Source organism: Corythoichthys intestinalis, chromosome 6 (genome assembly GCF_030265065.1).
Source record: "Corythoichthys intestinalis isolate RoL2023-P3 chromosome 6, ASM3026506v1, whole genome shotgun sequence".
NCBI lineage: Eukaryota > Metazoa > Chordata > Actinopteri > Syngnathiformes > Syngnathidae > Corythoichthys > Corythoichthys intestinalis.
This window is the reverse complement of record NC_080400.1, coordinates 3,682,161-3,688,618: the sequence shown is the minus strand read 5'-3', so window position 1 is coordinate 3,688,618 and position 6,458 is coordinate 3,682,161. Positions and strand designations below refer to the sequence as shown.

The window sequence follows — 6,458 nt, the reverse complement described above, 5'->3', positions numbered from 1 at the left end:
GAGAAAAGAATAGATATATAAAAAAATAATAGTTAAAGAAGAATTTTAGGGTCTATCAGCCAATTCAAGCTCCTTAACAATCCTACACCGTTTCAAAGCATTTTCCCCCGTCATATATATCATATATAAGAAAAATAATGACATATTTCTTTGTAAAAATATTAAAATTTGGAATAAATGTGAAATATGTATTCTTATGTATGAAAAATTTACCATGGCTGCCACACGGGCATCACCAAGAGGAATGAAGTAAATGCCACCAGCCGGTAGAGTTCTGTCTTTATCGCTTGGTGAAGCGCGCCATCTAGTGGCCGTTTTTTTATTGTTTCAACAACAACAACAAAAAGAACAAGAATGAAAGTTCTTTAAATGTTTTTCATTGTGCATAATGGCAGCAACACTCTCACAACCACTGTGGTGTTTGTGTTTAAGTAACGTCTGTAAGTATTTTGTCGTCAAATTAAGAAATACCCTTTGTATATTGTCTTTAGGTTGCATGTTTGAGACGGCCTCTTTTGTTGTTAGCAACACTGTCGCTGCCTGTACATCATTTTTGGAATTGTTGTAGTTTAAAAAAAAGAGAGAGAATGGGAGACACAGTTACGCATCTCTGAAAAGACCCGGAGTGTGAATCTCTTTATGTTTAGCTGTTTGGATAGCGGAAGCGCGGCCATTTACATGTTGTATGAGACATTTATGCTGTTGTATTGCATTCATCGTGTACTACACATATTTCCGTAAGTTTATCTTCTATTAGTGTCAACTACGGGTCTGTAGTTGTAGTTTGTGTTATATATGTGTACAGTATAGGGCAGCACTTCTCAAATAGTGGGGCGGGCCCCCCCAGGGGGGCGCAGAGCAATGCTGGGGGTGGCGCATGTGACCTTTGGGAACATACTTTTTCTTCGTACTAGAATAAAGTGTAATTGCACATCCACTTAGTGGGTGTCAATGTCGCTCTCATTTTCAGCGTGTGCGCAGTATTTTTGAACCAAACAAGAAAACACAGCAAAGAGCACTGGAGATATGAAAAGCTAAGACAAGGAAATATGACGAAGCGTATGTAGCACTTAACTTTTGGCTTTGACTTTTAGTACAGTGGGAGACGAGGAAATACCAGTCCATCTACTTTGTCTAAAAATGTTCGCAGCAGACAGCAGGAATTATTTTTTTCAGCGAGTGCCAAATATTGCCAACAATACAGTAAACCAGCGAGCACTGTCAGCATCATATAAGGTGGCATACCAAGTTGCTCAGTGCAAAAAAAACCCACACCATAGCAAAGGAGCTGATACTGCCTGAAGCAAAAATAAAAACTGTCCCTCTGTCCAATGCCACGTCGTTTTTGTTCTATTAATTTTTGTTTTTTTCGGTCTAATTGTTTGACATATTGTCCTCATGAGTTATGTTGCTAATCAATTTGAATTTATTATTATTTACTGATTTTATTTTTCAGTATCAAACGGTCAAAAAATGTATCGAGTGTATTTTTACAGAATGTATTTTGATGGAGTTTTTAACACACTATTGTAAGTTGAACTAGATTACGTTTTTCTTTAATATTCAAAAGAACACAATATTATACAGAGTTGTACTTATAATAATAAGAATTTCATATACAAATTATACTACAGTATATTTACAGTAGTGGCAGAGAGTTCGGGGGGCGCGGAACGTTTACGTCTTCCTATGGGGGGGCGTAACAGAAAATAATTGAGAAGCACTGGTATAGGGGGATATATGTTATCAGTCTTGTAATGACTTGTTCTGCTTTCTTGTATATAGTTAAATGCTGTGGCTAAGTAGCTGTGCTTCTTGTACTTGAAGGTCCCCTCATCTGTGTCAATAAAAGAACATTCTAAATTGAAATTGAGGGGTATTTCTTCAAGGAAAATATTCTAACCTCTATCCAGTGGTGTTACCAGGATGCCAGGTGTGGGTGGGCATTAGTCTTACCTGGGGTCGGGGGGGCAAAAAACAAAACAAATAAAGCTACAATGCTCAATAGGGTCGAAATCCAGCGGAAGGCTACTGCACCTTAAAACATGTTTTGTTTTCTCCTTGAGATAACTGTTGTTGTGATTTGGTTCAAACAAATAAAAGTTGATTTGATTTTAGAACACATCCATAACTGACACGGTATGGAAGCCCCCCCCCCCAAGTTTTATTTATTTATTTTAGGGCTGCAGCTATCGAATACTTTAGTAATCGAGTAATCGACTGAAAATTCTAGCGATTAATCGGATAAAACAAGTATATTTTTAGGTGAAGAGCAATTATAAATATACATGAGAAAACAAGGCATTTCATCTAATCTTGAACCATTTTCAGTCAATCAATGTCTTTTTTTCCCGATGTATATTGTTGAAAACAGCCAACAATTGCATCTCAGATGTAACTAGAATTTAAAAAAAAAAAGACAAATTCACTGCTTTCACTCAAAAAACCTTTAGATCTTATTTAAAAAATAAATACATAAATAAATAAATAAATAAAAAAAAAATATATATACCTAAAAATGCCGTTACGCTTGATAACACACATCACTTAAAAGTTAGGATTTTTTTCCCACGTGTTTCAATTGAATTTTTGACAAGCCATTTTTAAGTTCTAGTTAAGTTTTAAGTTAGTCTAAACTGTAAGTCTTGATAGGATTTTGAGTTTTTGCATTGTTCAAAATAAATGTATGATACAGGCTGTATTGGAGCACATTACAGTGGGGAGAACAAGTATCAAATACTTGTTCTCCCCACTGTGCACCAGTGCTACTTGGTGTTTTATCCAGCAATGACAGTGGTCATAATTAATAGAAACCTAGCCCTCCGCAGGGCTAACGTTACGTGAGCTAGTAACAGTAACGTTAATCTTATTTATTAGCGCTTAGCACTCTTTATTAGCGCTTAGCGCTCTACTGCTTTAAGATGGCGGCTGTTTATTAACGCTGCCCAGATGCGGCCGAGTCTGTCATTTCGCATACATGTGATCTCTATGAGACTCATCAGACGTGCGGGCTAGTATTTAGCAACGTCGGTGTCGTTTGTAGCGGCTGCCGGCTGCAGTAAGTTTTTTTTTTTTTTTTTTCTTGCTTCTTCCTCTACGCACGTGACATCAGCGCGTTGTCCCGCATTAAAAGTAGTCCGAGCAAAACGTGATGCTTAGAGCTGTCAAAAACGATTACTCGAGGTGAATAAAATTACTCGGATCAGTTTTTAAACTCGAGTTACTCGAGTTGCTCGAGTATTCGTTTCAGCTCTAATTTATTTATTTATTTTTTACTTGCTGTTGCCTGTTTCCGCCGGTAGAAAAAAAAAGAAGTTTTTTTTTTTACTTGCTGGTGCCTTTTTCCGCCACTGGAAAAATTGTTTTTGTTTTGTTTTACTTCTCAGAGTCCTTACACAGAAGCTAAGCTAAGCTTACTTGTAGGCTCCAGCCCAGGATGTAGATGTTGCACTCAAAGGCAACCTTATCCGTGACTTTGTGAAGGTATCGTATACTTTTTCTCGACAAAATGAAGTAAGTGATGTGTATGATATTGTAGTTTTATTCTCCCAAACATTGTGTACAGGTGCCGTGTCGCACTTCTTGTCGCAAAATCAAACCAGAGGACCCCACGGAATCTCCAAATGGATTCAGGACGACGTAGATGAAGCTCTGGGACTTTCTGTGTGTCGTTGTGTCAATTGGAAGCGGCTATACGTATATATATGTTAGGGTTGTCAAACGATTAAAATTTTTAATCGAGTTAATTACAGCTTAAAAAGTAATTAATCGTAATTAATTGCAATTAATTGCAATTCAAACCATCTATAAAATATATATATTATATATATATATATATATATATATATATATATATATATATATATATATATATATATATATATATATATATATATATATATATAAAAATATAAGAATATATATATTGTTGGAATGGAAAGATAAGACACAAGATGGATATATACATTCAACATGCGGTACATAAGGACTGTATTTGTTTATTATAACAATAAATCAACAAGATGGCATTAACATTATTAACATTCTGTTAAAGCAATCCATGGATAGAAAGTCTCATAGTTCTTAAAAGATAAATGTTAGTACAAGTTATAGAAATTTTATATTAAAACTAGAGATGTCCCAATCGATCGGGATGCCGATTGATCGGGTCCGATCACATCATTTTCAAAGTATCGGAATCGGCAAATAAATATCGGCCATGCCTTTTCTTTTTATATATATATTTTAATGAAATCTTTTTCTAATTGTATTTAATGTTACAGACATAATATGTACACTCATCCAGAGTCTTTAGTTTAGGAGTAACGTAGGATTATCATAAATATCCCGATAACGGCGGCAATTAATTTATTAAAAAATGTGTCACGTTAAAATATTTAATGCTATTAATATATGTGCTGCACGACCCTCTCACTCATTGTAACGCTCTATCTGTAATGACGCCGATTTACCTATACAGAGAGATAAAAGGCAGCGCAAAATGAGTAGACTGAATTTTGGCAGCCATTGGAGCTTTTCTTCAATTGGCTAAAACCTTGCAATCGCTCTCCCCACGATTAAAATTATCATGGGAAGCAATGTGAGGAAGCAAGGTGGCAATTGATCTTTGTCTTAACACCTTGAGTTATTTCCCAAAGCAGAGAAGATCTATCCATTGGTAGCACGACGCACAGTCATGGTTTTACTTCACATCATGGTTACACTTCCCATCATGCATTGGGGCATGGCTGCAGTATCATTTACTGAAAGCTCAACAAATACACAAGATGGCAATATTTAGTCACAATATACAAAGTCACAAGTCTTTCTGTGTGTTATTTGTTGTTGTGAATCTGTGTGCTCACCTGCTGTAAGATAAGTTTCCCCTCCTTAGGGGACAATAAACTTGAAACTTGAAACTTCTATCCGTGGATGAGGATTTATTGTCATAATAAACAAATACAGTACTTATGTACTGTATATTGAATGTATATATTTGTCCGAGTTTTATTCATTTTTTTCTTAATGCATTGCCAAAATGTATATGATCGGGAAAAATTATCGGGAATGATTGGAATTGAATCGGGAGCAAAAAAAAGTAATCAGATCGGCAAATATCGGGATCGGCAGATACTCAAACTAAAACGATCGGGATCGGATCGGGAGCAAAAAAACATGATCGGAACAATCCTAATTAAAACCCCTCTTAATGTTTTTGTTTTAATAAAATTTGTAAAATTTTCAATCAAAAAATAAACTAGTAGCCCGCCATTGCTGATGTCAATAATTACTTACACAATGCTCATGGGTGCTGAAGCCTATAAAATCATTCGCACCGAAGCGCCAGCAGAGGGCAGCAAAACTCCATAAAACACAATTAACAAGTCGGCATTTCACTGTCATTTAAATCTGTCTGTCTAATTGCGTCAAATATTTTAAAATGAATAATTTAAAAAATTAATTACTGCCCGTTAACGTGATAATTTTGACAGCTCTAAGATATATATATATATATATTAGGGATAAGATATATATATATATATATATATATATATTAGGGCTGTCAAACGATTAACATTTTTAATTTTTAAATATGTCATATTTTTCTGTAAATTATTGTTGGAATGGAAAGATAAGACACAAGACGGATATATACATACAACATACTGTACATAAGTGCTGTATTTGTTTATTATAACAATAAATCCACAAATGGCATTATTAACATTCTTTCTGTTTAAGTGATCCACGGATAGTAAGACTTGTAGTTCATAAAAGATAAATGTTACAGTTACAAGTTATAGTAATTTTATATTAAAACTAGGGCTGTCAAAATTATCGCGTTAACGCGCGGTAATTATTTTTTTAAATTAATCACGTTAAAATATTTGACGCAATTAACGCACATGTCCCGCTCAGAAAGTATTCTGCCTTTTGTTAAGTTTTACAGCAAGGCTTTTTGTGCTGTCCAACAGCGAACTCTTGTGGTTGCTTTGCGACATGGTTTATTGTTTTCTTGCCAGCTCATTATGGCTGCACGACGTCTCGGGCTGATAATGTTGTGCTTATATGATCCTTGGACAAGATTTGTCCGTAAGTATGGTTGTTGTAAAGAATGTACATATTATGTCAGTAAGCGAAATGTTATATTTTTTGTATGAGACGCTTTTTGTTTATGTTTAGTGAACCTGTATAGTGTGCTAAGCTAACGTTGTTGCTATTGCAATGCTTGTGTACTTTTTTTTGGTAGTTTTACGACGGTCTAAAGAGGACAATGGTTTGAGGCCATTTTATTAATAAATCAGATGAAAAAGGAAGAAGTCTAATTATTAAGGCGTCGTTCACTAGCTGTCTAGCTTTGGAAAAAGTAGACGCTTCGGAGTGAGGACAGCATAGACAGATTTTAATGACAGTAGAGTGAAATGCCCACTACAGTCCTTATGTACCGTATGTTGAAT

General features: G+C 35.2%; 1 long non-coding RNA gene across 1 annotated transcript; it reads left to right on the top strand.

Annotated features, from left to right (window-relative positions):
- The first annotated feature begins 324 nt into the window (after window positions 1-324).
- On the top strand, window positions 325-3,712 carry LOC130917666 (uncharacterized). The gene is made up of 3 exons (XR_009063508.1): window positions 325-440; window positions 3,387-3,483; window positions 3,566-3,712. It is a non-coding gene; the product is annotated as an uncharacterized LOC130917666 (long non-coding RNA).
- The last annotated feature ends 2,746 nt before the right edge of the window (window positions 3,713-6,458 follow it).